Genomic DNA, 26,337 nt, shown 5'->3' on the forward strand with positions numbered 1-26,337 from the left:
TTCAAACTAAGACTGATCGACAGCCGGAGTGGCCGAGCGGTTCTAGGCGCTACAGTCTGGAACCGCGCGACCGCTACGGTCGCAGGTTCGAATCCTGCCTCGGGCATGGATGTGTGTGATGTCCTTAGGTTAGTTAGGTTTAAGTAGTTCAAAGTTCTAGGGGGCTGATGACCTCAGAAGTTAAGTCCCATAGTGCTCAGAGCCAATCTGAAGCATTTTTTTTATTTTTTAAAGACTGATCATCGACAGCTAACAATACCGGGGTCTCCTCGGAAACAGAGCCTTGCTTCAATAGTAAAATACAAATGGCTCTGAGCACTATGGGACTTAATATCTGAGGTCATCAGTCCCCTAGAACCTAGAACTGGTTAAACCTAACTAACCTAGGGACATCACACACATCCATGCCCGAGGCAGGATTTGAACCTGCGACCGCAGCGGTCGCTCGGTTGCAGACTGAAGCGCCTAGAACCACTCGGCCACACCGGCCGGCAGTAAAATACAACAGCTATATGACTGTTAAAGGAAAGTATCACGATTTTTGTTAGAGACCTATGTGCATCAGGATTTACGAGGTAACTTCGCTCAGCTGACATCCAAATATGTTAGAAAAAGACAGACACATATTTACGTAACTCTCAATTGGCCGTACTGTCATCTTTCAAAGACACACTGCTCCCCCTGGAAGACACGGTATTCGTTGGCCATATGCCGTTAGTAAATTAACTACTAGTCTAATGACTTCTATGATTACACGTACAGGAGAAACGATAAATTGTACTCGATTTCACGGAGAAGAATACTGTATGACACTAGTAACTAGCACAACTAGCTTTTCATTCACGGTTGGCTCAAAGTGGCGGCAGCAAAATTATTTCTAAGTATGAGAGTGTTGTTGTCGAAAGCCAGGAGAGCGTGTGTGCTGGAGACGGCGAGGGAGCCCTGTGAGCAGTGGCAGGTAGCCGGCAACCGGTAGCAGTAGCGGGCAGCGGGCATTGTGCAGCGTGCAGCGGCGCGGCGCTAACGCAGTTATTAATATGGCCGCGCGAAAGGCCGCGCAGATGTGCGTGTCAGGCCGGCCCATTAGCTTTGAAGAGCGCGCGCCCGGAAGGAGCGCCACAATGGCCGCGCAGACTTGTCCGCGCCAAATTGATCCACTTTATTGGTGACCTCTGGCGGTGCCAGATGCAAGACGCGCCTGTCCCCAGCTGCAGCTGTCCCGGCCCACGACTCCGTGTAATCCCAGTCAACATTTTCCGCGACTACACCGTCGTCATTCCACACCTTATGCTAGCGTACTGAAACTCACGTAACTCCCATGACGGCACCCATCGACACCCGCAAAAATACAGAGTGAAGCAAAAGGAGAGCATTTTTTGCCATCGATGGTTCGTGGGATAGGGGGTAATAACTTTATTGACTTTTAAAAAAATAATACTTGCACCGGAACAAACTATAACAAACCGAGTTTTCCATCGAAATTGAATTACGGAAGATTATGACCTTCCAGGTCACAAATCCGGAGTTTCTGATATAGCCGTCATTTCTTCTCGAGTGCTAAACTACTGGCCATTAAAATTGATACACCACGAAGATGACGTGCTACAGACGCGAAATTTAACCGACAGGAAGAAGATGCTGTGATATGCAAATGATTAGCTTTTCTGAGCATTCACACAAGGTTGGCGCCAATGGCAATGCCTACAACGTGCTGACATGAGGAAAGTTTCCAATCGATTTCTCATACACAAACAGCAGTTGACCGGCGTTGCCTGGTGAAACGTTGTTGTGATGACTCGTGTAAGGAGGAGAAATGCGTACCATCACGTTTCCGACTTTGATAAAGGTCGGATTGTAGCCTATCGCGATTGCGGTTTATCGTATCGCGACATTGCTGCTCGCGTTGGTCGAGACCCAATGACTGTTGGCAGAATATGGAATCGGTGGGTTCAGGAGGGTAATACGGAACGCCGTGCTGGATCCCAACGGCCTCGTATCACTAGCAGTCGAGATGACAGGCATCTTATCCGCATGGCTGTAACGGATGGAGCAGCCACGTCTCGATCCCTGAGTCAACAGATGGGGACGTTTGCAAGACCACAAACATCTGCACGAACAGTTTGCAGCAGCATGGACTATCAGCTCGGAGACCATGGCTGGGGTTACTCTTGACGCTGCATCACAGACAGGAGCGACTGCGATGGTGTACTCAACGACGAACCTGGGTGCACAAATGGCAAAGCGTCATTTTTCCGGATGAAATCAGGTTCTGTTTACAGCATCATGATGGTCGCATCCGTGTTTGGCGACATCGCGGTGAACGCACATTGGAAGCGTGTATTCGTCATCGCCATACTGGCGTATCACCCGGCGTGATGGTATGGGGTGCCATTGGTTACACGTCTCGGCCATCTCTTCTTCGCATTGACGGCACTTTGAACAGTCGACGTTACATTTCAGATGTGTTACGACCCGTGGCTCTACCCTTCATTCGATCCCTGCGAAACTCTACATTTCGGCGGGATAATGCACGACCGCATGTTGCAGGTCCTGTACGGGCCTTTCTGGATACATAAAATGTTCGACTGCAGCGCTGGCCAGCACATTCTCCAGATCTCTCACCAACTGAAAACGTCTGGTCAGTGGTGGTCGAGCAACTGGCTCGTCACAATACGCCAGTCACTACCCTTGATGAACTGTGGTATCGTGTTGAAGCAGCAGGGGCAGCTGTACCTGCACACGCCCTCCAAGCTCTGTTTGACTCAATGCCCAGGCGTATCAAGGCCGTTATTACGGCCAGAGGTGATTGTTCTGGGTACTGATTTCTCAGGATCTATGCAACCAAATTGCGTGAAAATGTAATCACATGTCAGTTCTAGTATAATATATTTGTCCAATGAATACCCGTTTATCATCTGCATTTCTTCTTGGTGTAGCAATTTTAATGGCCAGTAGTGTAATTTCACGCCGCACGAGGTTCGTGAATGTAGACTAGATCACAGGTATTCCCATACGGAAGAAATTAGAAATAGATTTCGTGACTGTGAGAGCCCAGGATCATCGCGGGACAGCGAGTAATTTAATTCACGTAATAACAGCTGTGATTCCTTCTAGTTGGATCTGTGTTTTTTCACGTTGACTGATACTCCTTGACGACCCCTAATAGCAAAACGTCATGCGGAACTGCAACAGTACTAACATGGATAGATCTCTGGCGTTTTTTCGTGGGTTCCCTACGACCAATAATCTGTTGTATCGATACGGAAGCAAGAAAGCCTCATCGCTCATCAACGCAAGGTTATCGGAAGTAATGATTTCAAGCGTTCTTTCACAAAAGAGCCTACATTGGACAAAATCAAATTCACGTAGCTCTTGAACACTCATCTTTTTTATGTAGACCGTAGTGTAGTAGGAAGACTTAGTGTTGGAGCACGACGCCTAGAGGAGCGACGAAGACTCATAAGAACTGTTATTCTTACATTCTTGAATGCGTACTGTCTTTCTTCAGAACAGATCCAGTTCTGTGAAACGCTCAGTGATCGCACCATGTCATCTGTATTACACTCTGGTCGAAACAAAGACGTTGCACAATACTAATAGAATCCTTAGTTTTGAATTATTGTTCGAAAAGAAATAAACAATGCTCTATGTTCCCATAGCTCAAGATTATTAAAACTGCACGGTATGAAATTGTCACAACCGATGGAGGAAAAATCATCTTTCAGTCTCTTCTGAAGTACTACCTGCGTTAGAAACACGTGATCCTTTTTTTCTGCGACAAATTCCTGGCTGTTAAACAAAATAAATTAATTAATGAATAAAATGAGTGTCTTACAGATTAGAAATAATTAGATACGTCACACTCGAAAAACAAGTATGAGCATTTCCGTTTGCCATCGACATCGAACGGATATGCAAAGTTGTTTATAATAGCAAATACTGAATAATGTCGGCAAAATCTGTATTACCTGTAACCGAGAAGACTGCACTGGTTCTCCGGAAATCATCCTTAGCATTAACTGTGATTTTAAACTTTTGTACAGTGTCTCTTCACGCATGGTTGCTAAAGGTGTTACAGCAAAAATAACAATTTTCCAATGCGAAACATCTGGTGTTATCCCCATGGCTAGTTAAACATTAACGAGCACAACATAGCATCGCATATACGTCTGATATGTTTTATAGGTCCTCCCCGTCTGGTGACGTTATTGGTAATCTAAACTATCATTTTTTATAGAGAAACATTCTCCGGTTACATTTGTAGTAAAGTACACAATTAGTGCTACTTCACACAGCGAGGGGCAACTGGCTCTGAACGTAAACAGATGCAGTGTAAGCACGAAAATAGTTTTCCTTTCTCAGTTCACTTTTCTTTCTTTTTATTCTTTCACTTTGGCTTCCCCCCTTATTTTCAGTTCAAGTGTCCAGAAACGACAAGTTTCTCGGAAGAAAACCAAGGATGAAGCAATGTACAACTAGGAGAATTCTCTGTATTATTCAAGCACACAATCGGTGATGACATTCCAGAGTCAGTGTAATCAGTCAGTACTTTTGGTGAATTTTCAAGGCATACATATGACGGTACCTGAAGAGAATTTTGAAGTGGGGAATGTCTGACTACGGTTCATCGGGAGGACTCTAGAAAGGTGTTCTGAGACTAGATATTTCATATCACATGAAGAACTTCATGCACAGTTTCGCGACACATATCAAAATCAAAAGCAAGATATGGGTATTAAAACGAACTATCTTGTACAGAATGGCTATGATGGAATTTTCAGAGTATTCATGATGGTGCAAAAGGCAGTCGGAACTTGAGAAGCGCGAATGGATCACAATACTTGCAACTGCGATGGGAAAGGAAAAAAAGTGCGACCTCACGAATGTGGAAATCTAATGTTGTCAAACAAACAGCAGAGCATGCATCTGTGGAGGTAATGGACAATGTTCAACAGGCAAGCAAACCCTGTAGAGAGCGCGGCTAGCGATAATAAATATACTGTGTGCAAAAGTATCCGGACACCCCCCAAACATACGTTTTTCATATTACGTGCATTGTGCTGCCACATACTGCCAGGTACTCCAGATCAGCGACCTCAGTAATCACCGTCGTGAGAGAGAAAAATGGGGCGCTCCGCGGAAATCACGTACTTCGAAAGTGGTCAGGTGACTGGATGTCACTTGTGTCATACGTCTGTACGCGAAATTTCCACACTCCTAAACATCCCTAGATCCACTGTTTCCGATGTGATAGTGAAGTGGAAACGTGAAGGGACACGTACAGCACAAAAGCGTACAGGCCGACCTCGTCTGTTGACCGACAGAGACCGCCGACAGTTGAAGAGGGTCGTAATGTGTAATAGGCAGACATCTATCCAGACCATCACACAGAAATTACAAATTGCATCAGGATCCACTGCAAGTACTATGACAGTTAGGCGGGAGGTGAGAAAACTTAGATTTAATGGTCGAGCGGCTTCTCATAAGCCACACATCACGCCGATAAATGCCGAACGACGCTTCGCTTGGCGTAAGGAGCGTAAAAACAGTGGAAAATCTTTGTGTGGAATGACAAACCACGGTGCAAAAAATGTTCAAATGTGTGTGAAATCTTATGGGACTTAACTGCTAAGGTCATCAGTCCCTAACCTTACACACTACTTAAGCTAAATTATCTTAAGGACAAACACACACACACACACACACACACACACACACACACACACACACACACACACACCCATGCCCGAGGGAGGACTCTAACCTCCGCCGGGACCAGCCGCATAGAATCACGGTGCACAATGTGGCGATCCGATGGCAGTGTGTGGGTATGGCGAATGCCCGGTGAACGTCATCTGCCAGCGTGTGGTGCCAACATTAAAACTCGAAGGCGGTGGTGTTACGGTGTGGTCGTGTTTTTCTTGGAAGGGGCTTGCACCATTGGTTGTTTTGCGTGGTACTATCACAGCACAGACCTACATTGATGTTTTAAGCACCTTCTTGCTTCCCACTGTTGATGGCGATTGCATCTTTCAACACGATCGAGCACCTGTTCATAATGCACGGCCTGAAGCAGAGTGGTTACACGACAATAACATCCCTGTAAAGGACTGGCCTGCACAGCGTCCTGACCTGAATCCTGTAGAACACCTTTGGAATGTTTTGAAACGTCGACTTCGTCCCAGGCCTCGTCGACCGACATCGATACCTCTCCTCAGTGCAACACTCCGTGAGGAATGGGCTGCCATTCCCCAAGAAACCTTCCTGTACCTGATAGAATGTATGCCTGCGACAGTGGAAGCCGTCATCAAGGCTAAGGGTGGGCCAACACCATACTGAATTCCAGCATTACCGATGCAGGGCGCCACGAACTTTTAAGCCATTTTCAGCCAGGGGTCCGGATACCTTTGATCACATAGCGCAGATCGGCTACTGCTACATCAAATTTTATCGACCCTAATAGAGAGAGTTTCGGACATTCACGCCCCGCTCCTTTAGATACATTTCACAGCATAAAATTACCTTACGATATACTCGAAACCATTGAAAATTTAAGACCGTGTTTGGGGTAGGTTCAAAATAACGTGTAATTCTGAACCTCAACTGATGTAGTGAGAACATAGTACTGTAATGTGACAATTACAGTGTACGTGGAATCTTCATCTGGGTTAGTACAAGCAATACAAGAACACTTGCTTGTATTATTGTAGAAACGTATTGCATCAAGATGGGGTGACGATATGTTTTCGCGGTGCAGTGTGTGTTCGCATCGACAAAAATTGCGGCCAACTCTGTTCCGGAGACGTTGCATAGTGAGGAATAAAAAACATGGATGGGACACTCTCGGAAAATCGGTGACACATTGGACAGCAAACACTGCGATTTCTTGCAGACTAGCAAGACGAGTTACCACAGGTATTGGAATTTGCATCTACAAAATACCTGTCCAATGCATCCGAAGTTCCGGAAATACTTACTTCGGAAGTCGAACATAGTGTCGATACCTTGAGAAAATGTGTTGTTCCAGGTTGTGATGAGTCGTCTGTTGATATTCTGAAATTTGCTACGCAGGAAACCTACGAGTTCTTGTCAAAAATCTTTACTTTGTCTACTGACCGTACACCTGCCCCAGCTCCATGGACTAAAGCAATAATACTGTCCCGCAAAAAGGAGCATTCACGACATAAAATACTACCACCCCATAAACCTAATTTGCGTTTTGCACAAAGATTTTACAAGAATGTTGTTAAATCGTATATCCCATTCTTGATGCAGCTCAACTCATTACGAAGGTTGGATACCGCAGCTGTTTCAGCACATTAGACCATAACCTAAATCTCTGGAAAGTAATAAGCAAAGCAAACGAATCCCGAATGCCTCTATGTGCACCTTTTGTAGATTTCGCAACGGCTTTTGATTTTAATATTTGTGGAAAATTCCGTCGGTACTTGGAGGAACAAAGACATCTTAATAACTTGAATACATAGTATTAATGTTCCACAATAATGTGGAATACTAATACTGTGTATTCAAGTTATTAATAGGCCTTTCATTCAGTTAGCCATCCTACTGCCTTGCAAGCTTCAGCTGAGCAAGGGTAGACGTGGAATATATTAAAATCCTGTATCTTATATACGAGACTTCTACAGTTTTTGTTATGTCAGCAAACCAACTCAAGAGTTTCCAATTCACAGAAGAGCGAAACAAATCAATGATATCTCTCTCGAAGTGTTCTCTGCCGTCCTGGAAATGGCAATGTCAAAATTGAACTGGGAAGAAAGAGGAATTAGAACCAACGGGGAAAGAGTTAGTCTGATATTTGCAGTTGACAGTGTGCTTTCGGCATATGATTCTGAAGAACTACAGGCGTTGGTATCGGATCTCGCCTCGGAATGTCAGGCAGTGGAACTGAATATAAACCTTTCCAAGACAAAAGTTATGTCTAATAAATGGAGCACGGAAGGAAACGTACATCTCAAAAACATACTACATGACACTGTTAGCAAATACGTCTGTCTTGGCCAGCTTGTAAATATGACTTGAGACACTAGATCGGAAATGTTTCGACGCATAAAGTTAGGCTGGCAAGCAGCTCGAAGACATTCAACTATCTTCAGGTCAAACTTGGCAGTAAAACTGAAAAAAAAAAAATATTTTTTATCAGTGTGTGCTCCCCGTGTTGACTTGGGACTGTGAGCTCTGGACACTTGATGAACATACAAGATGTAAACTTAGAACTGCACAGCGAGGCATGGACAGATCTATGTTGGGATTTACAACGAAAGACACAAAAAAGCAGAAGACATCAGCTCAACTGACAAAGTAAAAGATGTCCGGGAGAGAGCAGCCACTATGAAATGGCAATGAGCCGGCCATGGTGCCAGACGAAATGATGACCTATGGACTTAGGTGGTGCTGGAACGGAGTCCAAGTGTCACAGACAGACCAGGAAAAAGACCGTCAGACCGATGGGACTAACAGCTGCTGGAGCTACTCGCTGAATATCGCCCAAGACCGTTTGCTCCTGGAAGAAGTTTGCAGATACACCTGAACTCAGTACCTGGAGAGGCAATATCTTTTAATGGTAGAAATGGCTGCTAATGATCTGTTGCCATACATGTGACATGTTCTTTCTTGCACTGTGACGATACTGATCCCACTAAAGTTCCCTGCCCTTTTCTTCCCTGTTCTGCGTCCGTCCATAGTGGTGAATTCCTGTCGAACCACGTCCGCCATATTCTGTATATGTCCATACATTATTTTGATGTCCAGTACTGATGTTAAAAAGAAAAAGCATATGACTGTTAAGGAACAATTTCCAATCAAAGTTGATGTGTACCAGGATAGGCTTACGATCCACAGAACGCATACGGTAGCGTCCAACAGTTTTTCTCCGTGCGCAGTTACGCAATGGATCAGCCCTTTGAACACACTCCCGAGGAAGACGAGACATCGTAAATGTAACGAGCGTTTGTGATTTGGGGGCAGCGCGCTGCGCAGCTCTGCAGATACCGAGAGCTGGAGTCGGCCGCAAAGGAAATGTAAACGCCGCTGCTGTGATTTGTGAGGAAGCATCTCCTTCCATACGACTCGGTCTTTACGGCCCTCGCGTAAAAAGCATGGGCGTGTTGGCCACTAAAAGGCGGCCGCGGCGCGGCGCGCTCGCCGCCAACTAAAACGTCTATAAAATAATCCCGCCCACCTGTTGGGTCGCCCACACACAACCCGCCCTGCCCCGCCCCACCAGCACGTTCCAAAAAAGAACAACAACCAAAACCGATAAAAAAAAGCACACCACTGTCGTCAAGTGCTTCTACGTATTCCAGCCGCAATGCACGCGCGCTTTGCGTCTCGACAGAATAATACGTGTCGCGCGCAAGCCATCATACCGTGCCGGTAAACACAACTGCACCAAAAACGGTGTTTCAACACGCTAGTAAACTCGTACACATCTTCTCTCACCAGTCAATTATCTATGAAAAAATAATTGTTCTGCGTTCTTGTGAACCAGTGCGGCGCCGGATTTTTACGATAAACTAGACCTCATCCGTTAAAAATTACAGTTATGGCAACGAGAAAGTAATATGGTCTTCTCTTGGTATTCAAGTGTGTCACACATTTAGCAGTAGTTTAGTTTAAGTCACTGGAGCAATGGAAAGTAACAAGGTAATGGAAGAAGCGCAGGTCATTCCTGTTCTCAAGAAGGGACGTAGGACCGATGCACGTAATTATAGGCCTATATCGCTGAAGTTAGTCTGTTGTAGATTATGTAACATGTTTCCTGCTCACGATTATGACGACGACGAAGGAAGAAAATCGCCTCCACCAAAAGCAACGTCGATTCTACAAACAGAGTCCTTGTGAAACTCGGGTCGCTCCGTTTGTTCACGAGATCCCGAGTACCGTACACATCGGCGCCCAGACTAATGCTGTATTCCTTGACTTCAGGGAGGTGCGCGATACAATTCCTCAGCGTCACTTACTGAACAAAATACAGAGTACCGGACCAAATTTGTGATTGGATTCATGACTTCCTCCCTGCATATCGAACTCAACACGTCGCTCGTAACGAAACAAAACAGTCAGATGTAAAGACAATCTCATACGTACACCGGAGGAGTATGATAGGAACTTTATTGTAAGACAATTAGCTAGTGGATAACGTTGTAAGGTCCATGATGCTATTCGTGAACGATTCCGTTACTCATAGGGAAGTTCGGACGCCAGAAGACTGTAGCGAAGGGCAGCAAGACCTGAAACGGATCGTTGATCGGAATAGGGACAGACAATTGGCTATGAACGTAAACAAATGTAAATACTGTTCGCTAACACTATTGCAGACAACTGGACACAGAACTGCTGAAAAAACCCAATAATAACTGTCCACAACGATCTAAAGTGGAATGAGCGCATAAAATAAGTTGTAGGAGAAGCACAGGCCAAGCTGAGATTGACTGGGAGAGTTTTACTTACTTATTTACTTACTTACTTATGCTGGACACACAAAACTCCTTGGCCTCACTCAGTCCAGCCTTCGACACCTTCCTGTCAGCTGTATCTTCATCTCCCTGACCCAGTATGTCTCCCGTGGCATTATCCTTCCATCTCGTTCTCGGCTGTCCTAGTGGTCTCCTTCCTTCGGCTTCTCCATCCATTACTGCCTTTATTACCGTGTTCTCCTCTCTCCTCCTCACATATCCGTCCCACCCGCGTCTTTTAGTTTTCACCCTCGCTACGACGTCAGGTAGTGTGTACAATTGTCTGAGTTCTCTGTTTTTTCCTAATTATCCTCTACTAATTTTCTTTTATTGGTCCATATACTTTTCTCAGTACTCTATTCTCAAAAGAGATGAGTTTTTTCTCTCTCTTTTTTTGTCAGGGTCCGTGTCTCACTTGCGTAGCACAGTAGCACACTATTGGTTTGATGATGGTCTGATATATTTCTGCCTGCATGGATACTCCTAGACATCTTCCCCCGCCTCGAATTCTCGTTATGATCTCTTGTTCTTTAAGGTTTTGTTGGTTGATGTTCACACCGATGTACGTGAATTTGTCTGTCTTCTGTATTGTTAGGTTCCTGATTGTTAGATGATTTGGTCTTGAGATTTTCTTCCTATTACCATGAACTTTGTTTTACTTTCATTTATACTTAGACCTAATTTCTTAGCTTCTCCCAATAGCACAGTTCCCATTTTCTCCAGGTTTTCCATGCACTTTCCTATCACGGCAATATCATCCACGAAAGCCAGACCATTTATCTTTTTCCCTATGGTAACTCCCGCACATTCTTGAGGCACTCTCTTCAGGGCACTGTTGAGTGCCAAATTGAACAGGATTGGTGATATACTGTCTTCCTGTTTCAGTCCTGTTTTTACCTCAAATGTTTCTGAAAACTCCCCCTGTACTTTCACTCTACACATTTTAGTTAGTTTTATCAGCTTGTCGAGTATCCCACGCTCTGCCATTACCCTACACATCTCCTCTCTCAGTATGATGACATATGCTTTGTTGAAGTATATAAAGATACAGAAAATGTCCTGATTCCGCTCCCAGTTTTTATCTAGTATTTGTCTTAGCGAGAATGTTTGGTCGGTTGTTGACTTGCCTTTTTGGACCCCGCTTATTCTGTGTCCAATATTTCTTCAATTTATGGGTTGAGCCAGATCAGTATAATTCTTTATGTTATTTTATAGCACGTGCATAGTACAGATATGTATCTATAGTTCTATGTCAACATTTTGTCTCACTTCTTGTATACAGGATATACAGTAGCAGTTTTCCATTCCTCCGGCATCACTTCTTCCCTCCACACCTCTGTTATCAATTCAGCTACCGCTTCTTTGATGAGCTCTGCTGAAGTTAAGCCTATGTCTGGGGCCTTCCCATTTTTCACTCTTTTTAATGCCTCCTTCACCTCCATCAAAATTGTTTCTTTTGTATCCCGCCTGGTGCCGGCCGCTGGTGGCCGAGCGGTTCTGGCGCTACAGTCTGGAACCGCGCGACCGCTACGGTCGCAGGTTCGAATCCTGCCTCGGGCATGGATGTGTGTGTTGTCCTTAGGTTAGTTAGGTTTAAGTAGTTCTAAGTTCTAGGGGACTTATGACCTCAGCAGTTGAGTCCCATAGTGCTCAGAGCCATTTGAACCATTATCCCGCCTGGGAGGCGGCGCGTGGGTAAAGAACAGGAAAAGGTACTAATCTCTCGGTACTACAAATACGGCTTAAGCACTTTTACTAGTGGATAAACATATGCAAACATATTACATAACTTGCGAAGTTGAAGCGAAGTGTCCTGGCTGTCTGCACCTGATGAAATGCGCTGAAGCAGTCGCGGAGCTCGTAGACCTCGACAGCACCGGCTAGATGGCGCTGTCGTCGGTGTCTCTCGTAGTGCCAACCTAACAGAGCGGACCTACGTTGTGGCATCGTACCTATCGATACCACATGTTCTTCGACTAATGATTGTCCGTTCAGATTTTTTTCTGCCCCCGCGCGGCTCCCCCCGTCGGAGTTTCGAGTCCACCTTCGGGTATGGGTATGTGTGTCGTCCTTAGCGTAAGTTAGTTTAAGTTAGATTAAGTAGTGTGTAAGCTTAGGGACCGATGACATCAGCAGTTTGGTCCCTTAAGACCGTATCACAAATTTCCAATTTTTTTTCTGCCTTCTTTTCGTTCTCATAGGTCTCTACAGGCTTGTTCTTCAGTTGTTTGAAGTATCTTCTCCAGTTCTCTAGATTCCCTTCATTTATGATCATCAGTTTTTAATTTTCATCCGTCATTATAACACGCCGAGCTCTATACTCCTTTCTATAGCTTCTCATTATCCTGTAAAACTGTTTATTATTGTTCTGGCTATAGTCCTCCCTCTGCCTTCTCGATCTGTTTATTTATGAATTATCTTTTCTCTCGCCTGATTCTTCTCATCATTTCTCTCGTGGCTATTCTGTACTTTATTTCGTTTTCATATTTGTTATTGCTCATCACTGCCTGTCTCGCTGGCTTCCTGTCCTGAACTGCTTTTCCACAAGTTTTATTGGCTCTGAGCACTATGGGACTCAACTGCTGAGGTCATAAGTCCCCTAGAACTTAGAACTACTTAAACCTAACTAACCTAAGGACATCACACACATCCATGCCCGAGGCAGGATTCGAACCCGCGACCGTAGCGGTCGCGCGGTTCCGGACTGTAGAGCCTAGAACCGCTTGGCCACTCCGGCCGGCCAAGTTTTGTAAAATGGTTGATACTGCTATTATTGTTATCTCCTAGTAGTTCCTGTGCTGTCTCATTAATAACTATTTTTATCTTGTTCCATTTTATATTGATATCTTCTCCTTCTTTCCTATTGTTTCCGTTCTCTAATTCTGTGAATCTATTTCTGAGTTGTTTATTCATGTCTTCTTCTTTTAGCCTATTCACATCTACTCTTTGGATTCTTTCGCCACTTTTGCTCTGCGATGCTTTGGTGATGACTGTTACGTCTTTATTAGCACAATAGAATAGTCTGATCCTACCTCGGCCCCTCTCATTGTCCTGTTACAGTATTTTTATGTTTTTTTTGTCTATCAACACATGGCCTATCTAAGTACTGTTCATCAGTCTGGGACCCTTATGAGGTTGGATTAAAAGAAGAGATAGAAAATATACAAGGAAGAGCGGGGTGTTTCCTCACGGGATCGCTGAGTCGACGCGAGAGCGATCTACATCTGCGTCTACATCTATACTCTGAAACCGCCGTGAAGTACATGGCAAAGTATATGTCCCATTGTACAAGTTATTAGTTTTTTTTCCCCGTTCCACTCACGTTTGGAGCGCGGGAAAAATTATTGTTTCAGTGTCTCTGTGCGTGCTGTAATTATTCTAATCTTGACTGTACGATCCCGATGTGAGCGATACGAAGGAGGTTACAGTGTATTCCTAGCGTCATCAGCGATACGAAGGAGGTTACAGTGTATTCCTAGCGTCATCATTTAAAACCGGTTCTTGAAACTGTGTTAATAGACATAGTTTACACCTGTCTTCAAGAGTCTGCAGTTAAGTTTCTTCAGTATCTCGGTGATAATCTCCCATGAAACAAACCTGTTACATTCGTGCTGCCCTTCTCTGTATACGACCTGTTAGTGGTATTTTGTACGGGTCCCACACACTAGAGCAGTATTCTGGAACGGGTCGCACGAGTGATTTGTAAGCAACCTCCTTTGTAGAATTATTGCACTTCCCCAGTATTCTAACAATAAACTGAAGTATAGCCCCTCTTCACCCACGACTGAGCCAATTTGTTCGTTAAATTTCATATCCCAAAAAAGTGTTATATCCGCGAATTTGTACGAGTTGGTCGATTCCAACAGTGACTCACTGATATTATAATCATAGAATACTACGTTTTCTCACTTTGTGAAGTGCACAGTTTTACATTTTTGAACATTTAAAGCGCGTTGCCAATCTTTACACAACTTTGAAATCTCATCAAGATCTGATTGAATATTTATGCATCTTCTTTCAGACAATACTTCATTATAAATAACTGAATCATCTGCAAAAAGTCTGAGGTTACTATTAATATTGTCCGCAAGGTCATTAATATCCAACATGAACAGCAAGGGCCCCAATACACTTCACTAGGGCACACACGAAGTTACTTCTACATCTACCAATGACTCTCTAAGAAGATAACAAGCTGCGTCCTCCTTGCCAAAAAGTCCTCAATCCAGTCATAAATTTCACTTGATACCCCATACGGTCGTACTTTTAACAATGACAATAATCGTAGGTGCGGTACTGAGTCAAATGCTTATCGGAAATCAAGAAATACTGCATCTTCCCGACTGCCCCGATCCAACGCTTTCAGTATGTCATGTGCAGAAAGAGTCATTTGGGTTTTACATGACCGATGTCTTCGGAATTCATGCTGGACGGCATGGAGGAGGTCATTCTGTTCGAAATGCCTCATTACGTTTGAGCTCAGAATATGTTCTAAGATTCCACAATGAATCGATGTCAACGATATTGGACGATAATTTTTTAGATCATTTCTACTACTGTTCTTGTAGACGGATGTGACCTGTTCTTTCTTCCAAGATCTGGACACGGTTTTTTGTTCCAGGAATCTACGACAGATTATAGTTAGAAGACGGACTAATTCAGCCGCAAATTCAGTATAGAATCTGATAGTGATTCCATCGGGCCCTGGAGATTTTTTCAATTTTAACGATCTCAGCTGTTTCTCAACACCACTGGAACTAATATTTATTTCACTCATCCTTTCAGTGGGACGTGCGTTGAGCAGTACAACCGGATTGTAAATGACAGCAGTATGCTGGTTAGCCAGCGGATTCTGGCAGCGAACAAATGTTGATCAACATTTTTTCAAAGACAGAAACATGCAGTTGTTCTCAATACACAGTGAGCCAACGTTTTGAGTTAAAATCTCGATTATATCATTTTGAATTCATGTAATAGAGCGCACTGTTGTTGGTATTGGTATTTGACCACTGCAGTTTATGTGCAGGATGTCTGCGAGTAGATTTCACTATCACCTAGTACGTAATTTCACGTACAGGATTACACACTTAACAGACACTGAAGATGTTCTCACGATAGTCAACTATACTGTGCATGTGCGCGAGACGGAAACATACGAAAACGGGAACACAGAAGAGACAGAAGCACCTGTCGTTTGAAAGACAAACAAGACTTACTGCTATTGCAAAAAGCTTTGTCTAAGGTACTTCCGAAAGGAAAGTGAGAGACGTAGGGCTCTGATTTACGTTTGGTACGCATCACAGGCTAACATCAGCCATTAGAGCGGAACGGAAATCACAGAAAGTGTCAATACTTGGGCCAAATCTGGGTCGAAGCTGCCGGCGAGCTATCAGTAGTTTAGCGTTCCTTGCTCGGTAAGAAATAAAGCTGTACGCAACCCGTAGATCGGTTTGAGTACTACAGTAATTTACTAAGCATGGTCCTATTGGGTGCGTTAAGTCCTTGACTTGAAAGATCATTAAACTGCCTTACAGTTAACGGGGTCTCGAATCGCGTTACACTGTTTGCATTTAGCACTCGCTGCCAGAGGAGAAAGAAATAATCAGTGACACTAAATGTCCTACGACAAAAAATGGTTCAAATGGCTCTGAGCACTATGGGACTTAACATCTGAGGTCATCAGTCCCCTAGAACTTAGAACTACTTAAACCTAACTAACCTAAGGACATCACACACATCCATGCCCGAGGCAGGATTCGAACCTGCGACCATAGCGGTCGCGCGGTTCCAGACTGAAGCGCCTAGAACCGCTCGGCCACACCGGCCGGCTGTCCTACGAGAGATCGAGCCTTGTATTGATAGACTGGCACTTACCTATAACGTGAGCGGCATGACAACAGGAAATGAATCAACGTCGAAAACTGTTATTCTTGCAGTTCCAGGAAGTCACGCAATTTAAGAACTATGTTTAGGATATAAGGCTGCGTATATTTGATATGGATAGGAAAATTAAAGAGTTCACTCTGTATATCTGTGGATGTCGAGTACATAAATACCTGGTATTCAAATAAATATTCTAAAGAAAGTTCTTTTGAAATTTTGAAAAAGAATTTTACGCATATTACACCAACGACGGCAATTATAATGGACTTGAGACGTACCACATGTCTGAAATCACTGTCTCCAACTCAAATTATTTTTTCTCTTGCAAAATGTTGTAGATAAATATCTGTAGGGTGCGAAAAGTGGCAATTGACCCTGAATAAAGAAAAGTGTAAAGTTATTCACATGATTACTAAAAGACATCCGCTAAATTTAGATTACGCGATAAGTCACACAAATCTGAAGGCAGTAAATTCAACTAAATACTTAGGTATTACAAGTAACCTAAATTGGAACGATCACATAGATAATGTTGTGGGTACAGCAAACTAAAGACTGCGATTCATTGGTAGAGAACTTAGAAGGTGCAACAGGTCTACTAAAGAAACTGCTTACACCACGCTTGTCCGCCCTATTCTGGAGTATTGCTGTGCGGTGTGGGATCCGCATCAGATGGAACTGACAGATAACATCGAAAAAGTTCAAAGAAGGACGGCTCGTTTTGTACTATCGCGAAATAGGGGTGATAGTGCCACAGATATGATACGTGAATTGAAACGGTAATCATTAAAACAGAGGCGTTTTTCGTTGCGACGGGATCTCCTCATGAACTTTCTATCACCAATTTTCTCCTCCGATTGCGAAAACATTCTGTTGGCACCCACCTACATAGGGAGAAATGATCATCACGATAAAATAAGAGAAATCAGAACTCTCACAGAAAAATTTAAGTGCTCGTTTTTCCCGCGCACCTTTCGAGAGTGAAACGGTAGAGAGACAGCTTGAAGGTGGTTCATTGAACCCTTTGCCAGGCACTTTATTTTGAATAGCAGATAATCACGTAGATGTAGATGTTCTGTAAAGAGACCGTTATTTTTCTTGTTAACGCATGAACCAGGTGGCTCCGAACACTTTTATTTCTTGCCTTGTCATCCAAGGATTCATTTCGACATCACCTAGCTGTGTGCGTGGGGTATTGGGAAAGTGAGCCAGATATGGTAACTACACGGGTTTTGCCTACATCGTATACCATTACAAGGATGATAAGGGAGGATAGACTCTTTACCAAAATACGGCCGACATCGACATCTGAATCACGAGTATCTGGCCGTGCCGGAAAAAATCTCCACACAAGAAAGCGCACCAAAATTCGTGACCGAAATGGTACAAGCATATGGGGGAACTCCATCAAGACGTTATCCGACTCTACAGTTATCACGAAGACTACAAGAGTATCCAGGAGAAACCCGTTCCTCGTCAAGTACTGTAACTAGAAACGTACTGCAACTCGATGATGAGAGCTATGTGCTATTTTCTGAGGGACTGAGAAGGAAGGAAAATAAGAGTTTAACGTCCCGTCGACGGCACAGTTATTACAGACGAAGCACAGGCTCGGATTACGAAAGGATGGGGAAGGAATCGGCCGTGCCCTTTTCAAAAGATTTCTTTTTATTTTAAAGACATAGAGGATGGGGAAGTAAAGGAAAAGGATGATTGGGGAACTCGTGACTTCCAGCTGCACAGGCCATTGTGGTAATGCAATGGCGGCAGTTGCTTATAGCGCGCTGCAATGCAGCGTCCCTCGTCCATTAACCCCTACTCTCAAATTATTGATTCCCATAGGATTTCGGACGGTACTAGTACATTCGCATTTAAACAAACGTCAAAGAGCCGTCGCGCTGTTACAGAAATGTATCTGTTTGAGTCGTGTCTGTTCTGTCCAACATGTCCAACAGAAAAGACGCCACTCACATATATACATTTCTTTTCAAAAGAAACATCCCGCTATTTGCCAGGAGCTATTTAGAGAAAAAACGGAAAACCTAAATTTGGAGGGCTGGATTGAGATTTGAACCGTCGTCCTCCAGAACGCGAGGGATTGAGAGTAGCTGATAAATCTCATGTTTGATATGCAAACACCAACTTTCCATTCATCTTCAAACGATAGAGTTCTTGTGTAAAGTGGGGAGCCAATGATGAAATATGTGGAGTATGATAAAGTACTGAACAGGCAAAGTCATTGCTAGGGGAGCCATTGTCTTCGGCTGGTGTAGGAGAGCTAAAATGAATCTACGACACAATAAGAAAAGAACATTATCTGAACGTTCTAAATAATGTCTACACATAGGTGCGGAGAAACATTTCATGTTTTTGTGTTTTTCAGGATGGGGAATCTAAATGCGGAAAGAACCAATGGCTACACCACACTCGTCCTGAAGTCAGAGATACAGATCAAATCACCAATCAGTAAAATGGATTGTAGAGACGAATGAGGCAGAAAGCTCACTTTTACAAGTGAAAAGCTAAAAAGAAGGGAAAGTAACGTGTCTGAATACATAAAATAAGAGGAGGAGGAGGAGGAGGAGGAGGAGGGGGGGGGGGGGGCGAGAGCAACTGCAGCAGGTTGGTATGTGATGAAACTGGGACGTTGTCAAGACACCGAACAAGCAGTCGGTGTCACAAGCGGAGCGGAGAATGGACAAAGTGCGCTACTTCTGCGAACTTGATCTCTACCAGATCGTAGGTACTTGTTATGTGGAGTGCTTCACCTCTGAGATCGTGCAGACACTGAACTTTTCGCGTGCCACTCTTTCATGGGCGTGCCATGAATAGCTTGACTTGTCGAAATCTGCTGCCACTGCCAGCTACCATGAACAACAACGTGTTGATGACACAGCCCGACGTCAACTATCGAGGATTTTAGCAGCTGTTACACGGGTCAGAAAGCAGCAAAGCACTCATCAAGGGAATGCTGGCTAACATCAGCCCTTTTATTCCTTTTCATTGTTTCTCGGGTTCCGTCGGATCAAATGAACCAAAGCTACTTGCTCAAGGACTGCATAATTAATAGAGGCTGACGATGAAAATTTAGAATTGATCAACAGAAACAAATAATCAAAAATGAAAATATTTGCGATAGTACACACAAATATACAGCGTATACAAATACTATCTCTACAAAATTTTAGTGTGTTTAGAGGAAGTAGAAAGAAACACTTTTTTTATCTGAAAAATGACACAGATGCATCGTTTTCCCATTAGGGGTCCGTGAAAGTTTTGACATTGTTGATGTTCAGAAATGGTGATCCAGGTGCCGTGTGATGAATATTGTGTTAACGACCTGTTAATTTTCCGTCGTCTGGTCTCAGGGATCCTGTTTCACGAAGAAGGCCATCAAGTCAGCAATGTGACATGGTTTGGGTACCTTCTCCGTGGAAGTCGTTTTGCATACAGCCACCTTGTTGCTCGACTTTTGCATCCTGCCCCCCAGAAAAGAGATGTACGTCAGCTAACTCGTTTAGAGGGTAACCAGCTATCAAGAACAGTAAACATTAGTAGAAACCTTCATGTAAATGGAACATAACGTAAACAATAATAACGTGTTTATGCAGAGACGTGGACACTGCCAGCAGTAATGGAAATGGAAATGCCGTGTGGCTAGGGCCTCCCGTCGGGTACACCGTTCGCCTGGTGCAAGTCTTTCGAGTTGACGCCGCTTCGGTGACTTGCGTGTCGATGGGGATGAAATGATGATGAGAAGGACAACACAACACCCAGTCCCTGAGCGGAGAAAATCTCCGACCCAGCCGGGAATCGAACCCGGGCCGTTAGATATGACATTGGGTCGCGCTGACCACTCAGCTACCAGGGACGGACGCCAGCAGTAATGAAAACTTACCCTTCCTAGCAGTAAGATGTAATCGTGTTGCAAATCAGATTCCACTGTCAACAGGTCGCATACGAAGCAGTCAAAACAACTGAACTATAGCCTAATGGATGTCCAGCATCGAAACTTTCAAAGATCTCCGGGAAAACTGTGTACCTGTGACATTTGTGTCATATAATAAAATTGTTTCTTTTTATCTTTTCTAATTTGTATACGTCGTTTTTTTTACACCCTGTATGTAATGAACAGGAATGCGCTGAAGACTACTGTGGTTATTCACTCTGACGTCTTAGTCCTCTTCGAAGACTATTACAAAGAGAACCTACAGAACAGTAATCACATTTCCATTTTAGCTATTTATATTTGTTTTGTTTGTATTTTGTTCATTCATTTTATTTTTTGATGAAATAGTAGACGAGGATGAAGAATGATTCACTTGAAAACACAAATTAATTAAATCCTTAAAACGAATATCTTCTTCTTCCCTTCTTTTTCTTAACCTTATCCCATACCTATACGGGTTCGGTATGTTAACCTGAATTAGGAAATGTTGGTGTTAGATGGTACCTGGACGCCCGAGGACGCAATTTTCCTGTGCCTAGTTTTACCCAGGTGTATGGAAATCTGCCTAAAAATCACATCCAGGCTGGTGAGCACACCAGCCCTCGTCGTTAATCCGCTGGGCGGATTACATCCGGGACCGGGGCCGGCGCCTCTCCATATTCCACGAGCAGCGTGATAACGCGCGCGGCTATCCAGACAGGCTTCTTAAAACGAATATAGCAATAAAGTAAAAACGTGAATCTGAGACTACAATAATCTTAAGTGTTTGTATTTTACCTTGGTGAGAACTGATTACCGTAGAATGTAGCTTTCTATTGCTGTTCTGCCAACATGAGTGAGGAAAGTATTCAGACGTGGACGTATCGATGAAACTACTTCAGCGTTCGTCTGAGAGACAGGCTACATCTCTGTCATCCGGTTACGAGGTCTACCCTGCGGTGTCCACTATCAATGACTCCTCCGGCGGCCGGTATGATACGCCAGCGGTCAGTCACGTGGGCTTGCCCGCTGACGTCAAGCGAGGGATAAAACCTGGCCACTGAGCGGCTACAACACACTTCGAATCGTGCTGTGCTAACATCTGTACCTCACTTACACGATACTTTCGTGACCCGACTGTTTACTGGATTTCATGTGGACTACGTTTAGGATTGCTGTTCTACAGTTTATTGAAGAATTTGCTTTACTATGGACTATCTGGAATGTTCTCTTGGTGTGTTCAACAATTTACTACGGCCCATTGCGGACTGGAATTGTGAAATATTAAATCATTACAATGTATCCATATTTTCTGTGTAATAAGTGTGTGTTGCACTGTAGTGGGTGTCATATTGGCGACGAGGTGTGTTACAACACATGTTCAGTGATCCTGTATTCACAATTCAGTTTATACTACAGCAGCTCAAAGTCAGAACGGTACCCATGACAACCATCCGTGCCATTTCGTCCAGAAGATGAAGACTAGGACTCATACAACTGACACCTGCATGTACACTTTTAGCGAATAGCATAACTGACATTGACAAACTGCCTATTGGCTTCTGTCTCGGGTTCTTCGGCCGACGTTCATCTAATGATTTTTCTGACGTTTCGCCAGCACGAGTGGCTGGCATTGTCAAAGCTTCACCCTCCATTGCCGGTGGTGAACTGGAGCCGAGCTCGTGGGCGCAGACTATATGTACCTGGCGCGCCAACGTCCGAGGGCTTCTCCGCGGTCATTTCCGGTGCGGTTCTCCTCTTGCTACCTGCGACGGTCGTCCGCTGCAGAACGGGAAGCCAGGATCCGTTTACCTTAAGGCTTTCCTCTTTCTTGTTCAAACTGTTCGCGTGTTTTTGTATTTCTACAGCTTCTCTGAACAAGCGCGTGTGATAGTGGTTCTCTACAGCCAGAACTTCGGTGTCGGCGAATTTTATTACGTGGTCGGTCTCATTCAGTGCGTGTTATGCCACGGCCAATTTCTCCACCTGCCCCAACCTGCAATGTCGCTTATGCTCCTTGATCCTGGTGTTAATGGATCGTCCAGTCATCCCGACATAAACTTTTCCGCATGTGCATGGTATGCGGTATATTCCCGACATTGCAAGTGGGTCTCTTTTCTCCTTCGCCGATCTAAGACACTCTTTGATCTTCCTTGTCGGTTTGAAGATCGTCTTTACGCCATGTTTGCGCAATATACGGCCGATTCTGTCCGTCACTCTGGGAATGTATGGCAGAAAGGCACGAATGGCATACCTATGGAGGACATCATTGCCAACACCGAAGCAGTCATTCGTGCCCTTCCTTGTGAAAGGGCAGAGGAAATACGCACGGAAACAGCCAGGATACTGCGCCGAGCAAAACCGCCAGCTTGCAACCTGAAGAAAGAAGAGGTACAAGCCATTAAGAATCTCAACGCCGACGAGAGTATATTGGTACTGCCTGCCGGTAAGGGGAATGCGACCGTCGTAATGAAGACCGGAGATTATGAGCAAAAGATCCGAGACGTATTAGATCCGACGACGTACCGAAAACTAAGCGCAGATCCGACGCAACGTACCACACGGAATACGAATCGATTGATCAAGGCGTCTTCTCTGCCGGCGGACATACATAGAAACCTGCGCAACACAGAAGCCCTACCACCTCGGCTGTATGGATTACCCAAGATCCATAAGAACAACGATCCACTGAGACCGATCGTTAGCGCTCCTGGATGACCGACATATAAACTGGCAAAACACTTGGCCTCTCTGCTCCAACAACACGTGGGGAAGACCGACACATACATTAAGGACTCAGGACATTTCATTGAGAAGCTGAAGAAACTGAAACTTGCACCAAACGACATCCTGGTCAGCTTTGATGTTGTTTCGTTATTTACGAAAGTGCCACTCAGTGACGCTCTGGAGCACATCGGTTCCATTTTCCCGCTAGACATCAGAAAGCTCTTCCATGCATGTCTCACCACGAGCTGTTTCACGTGGAATGGCGACTTCTACGAACAGCTGGAAGGCGTCGCCATGGGTAATCCTCTCAGTCCAGTGGTGGCCAACTTCTTCATGGAACAATTCGAAGCACAGGCACTGGACTCCGCGACTTGCAAACCTAAGGTGTGGTACAGGAACGTCGATGATACTTTCGTGGTGTGGAGCCATGGTGAAGAACAGCTCGGTGACTTCCTAAGACACTTGAACAGCCTCCATGCCAACATAACATTTACCATGGAAGTAGAAAAGGACAAGAAACTGCCATTTCTAGATGTGCTGGTCACAAGGGACGGCGAAAACCTGGGACACAGCGTGTATCGAAAACCGACTCACACGGACCGATACCTGCACAAACTGTCAAACCACCACCCGAGCCAGAAAAGGGGCATGATTAGTACGCTCGTAACGAGAGCAGGACGAATATGTGAGCCGCAACACCTCAAACGAGAAATGCAACACCTGGAAACAGTCCTGAGGAGCAATGGGTACTCCACAAATTATATTAGAAGTGTAACTGAGCCAAACACTCGGCGAAGTAAGGAACCAGAAAAAGAAATGTCTGGTACGGCCTTTCTGCCATACATTCCCAGAGTGACGGACAGAATCGGCAGCCCGCATCTCGTGGTCGTGCGGTAGCGTTCTCGCTTCCCACGCCCGGGTTCCCGGGTTCGATTCCCGGCGGGGTCAGGGATTTTCTCTGCCTCGTGATGGCTGGGTGTTGTGTGCTGTCCTTAGGTTAGTTAGGTTTAAGTAGTTCTAAGTTCTAGGGGACTTATGACCACAGCAGTTGAGTCCCATAGTGCTCAGAGCCATTTGAACCATTTTTGAACAGAATCGGCCGTATATTGCGCAAACATGGCGTAAAGACGATCTTCAAACCGACAAGGAAGATCAAAGAGTGTCTTAGATCGGCGAAGGAGAAAAGAGACCCACTTGCAATGTCGGGAATATACCGCATACCATGCACATGCGGAAAAGTTTATGTCGGGATGACTGGACGATCCATTAACACCAGGATCAAGGAGCATAAGCGACATTGCAGGTTGGGGCAGGTGGAGAAATCGGCCGTGGCAGAACACGCACTGAATGAGACCGACCACGTAATAAAATTCGCCGACACCGAAGTTCTGGCTGTAGAGAACCACTATCACACGCGCTTGTTCAGAGAAGCTGTAGAAATACAAAAACACGCGAACAGTTTGAACAAGAAAGAGGAAAGCCTTAAGGTAAACGGATCCTGGCTTCCCGTACTGCAGCGGACGACCGTCGCAGGTAGCAAGAGGAGAACCGCACCGGAAATGACCGCGGAGAAGCCCTCGGACGTTGGCGCGCCAGGTACATATAGTCTGCGCCCGCGAGCTCGGCTCCAGTTCACCACCGGCAATGGAGGGTGAAGCTTTGACAATGCCAGCCACTCGTGCTGGCGAAACGTCAGAAAAATCATTAGATGAACGTCGGCCGAAGAATCCGAGACAGAAGCCAATAGGCAGTTTGTCAAGAAGTGGCCACGAAAGCCTCAACAATTTTGTATAACTGACACTGCTAAACAGGGTGGTTTTCTGCTATCTCCCAACCCCAAATACTGTGTCTTCTGCAAAAACTACGTCCTCTCGAGAAATCTGAATCTTTAAAATTTGTCTGAAATGCATACTTTGCTCTCCACCCATTATGAGCAGCCAACGCGTGTTGTGGCAGCGAGGTCCGCATTTTTCGTTTTCCCACGAAGTCTCATGAACTGCATGCTGCATGGGCTGCTGATCTCAAAGGGCTCTACCTAAGTGTGGATTTCTGCGTAAAAATCGAAACTGTAAATAATCCTATGCTGAATCATTAGAGCTTGATATAATAATTATCTATGTACACGATAAACAGTTTCGTGCACAGGCACTTATTCTAGTCGCTCAGTCAGGAACCGCGCGACTGCTACGGTCGCAGGTTCGAATCCTGCCTCGGGCATGGATGTGTGTGATGTCCTTAGGTTAGTTAGGTTTAAGTAGTTCTAAGTTCTAGGGGACTTATGACCACAGATGTTGAGTCCCATAGTGCTCAGAGCCATTTGCACCATTTTTTTGCACAGGCACTTAAATTAAGAAATTATTCTGTTGAGGAAGTGTTGTCAACAGCAATACCTTTTGAAATGTCAGATGCAGCTCAGTAGCATTTTGAGAAAGGCAGCGTATGTTCTGAAAATTGCTTAAAATATCTAATGCGACACAGGATAATCTCGATGAAAGTGAGGCAGATTCGGCAAAAAAGCGTTTCCATTCACATCATAGTAAGCGTGATCAGAACTCATCAAGTTCTTCTCCATCATCCGAGTTGGGAGTCAATCCCCAACATTCATTTCGGAACACAGCGCAAGTAACATATTACTGACGGTACGTGTTTGACTCATGGTCTTCACGAAGTCTCTACTGCACATCCAATCTACTCAGTGCCCGTATAGGTAAGCGCACTATACGCAGTGCTGTAAACAAAGATATGTAATGGTACTTTGTAAAAGCGGCACCGCACCGCGCCGCACTGATAACGCTGTAGCAGCGTAACATGTCACAGCCACAGGTGGACCCTTTCGCAGAGCAACTGCGATACTTCTGCAACCGACGAACAACAACCACTTGCAATGAGCGGGTTAGGCGGCCATTATGCGGGTTATGGTGATGGGTTGATGGAGGTCAGGAGGTTAACGTACCATCACCCAGTGTGGGTATGAACAGAGGTGAGATGAGGTGACGGGACAAATGGTAGATGCCTCGTGGGACGTCAGAGCGAAAGTATTGACAACGTAGACATTTATTATTCAGAGTGCAACAGTAGTCAGGTCGTCACTCCAGGAAGCCAGCACTCGTAGGTCTCAAGTAGCATGAGCCCAGCCAGGGGATGCTGCCGTCAGCGCGCGTCAGCGTTGTCGCCATCAGTTTACGTCGGAGGCGATGCACGGGGGCTGAGGCGAAGGTCGTTCCCCAGCACGTCTACTGCACTGCCTACTGGCAGCTGAACATCTTGACACGGGGCACGCTGACACTCACCAGATCAAGCTGTGGCCCTCAAGAACCGGGC

General features: G+C 44.9%; 1 protein-coding gene across 1 annotated transcript in view; it reads right to left on the minus strand.

The window, feature by feature from the left end:
* The window catches only part of LOC126249226 (E3 ubiquitin-protein ligase RNF220-like), a 717,707-nt gene that overhangs the window by 253,602 nt on the left and 437,768 nt on the right, over positions 1–26,337 (minus strand). The window lies entirely within an intron of this gene.

The sequence above is a fragment of the Schistocerca nitens genome, chromosome 3 (genome assembly GCF_023898315.1).
Source record: "Schistocerca nitens isolate TAMUIC-IGC-003100 chromosome 3, iqSchNite1.1, whole genome shotgun sequence".
Taxonomy (NCBI): domain Eukaryota; kingdom Metazoa; phylum Arthropoda; class Insecta; order Orthoptera; family Acrididae; genus Schistocerca; species Schistocerca nitens.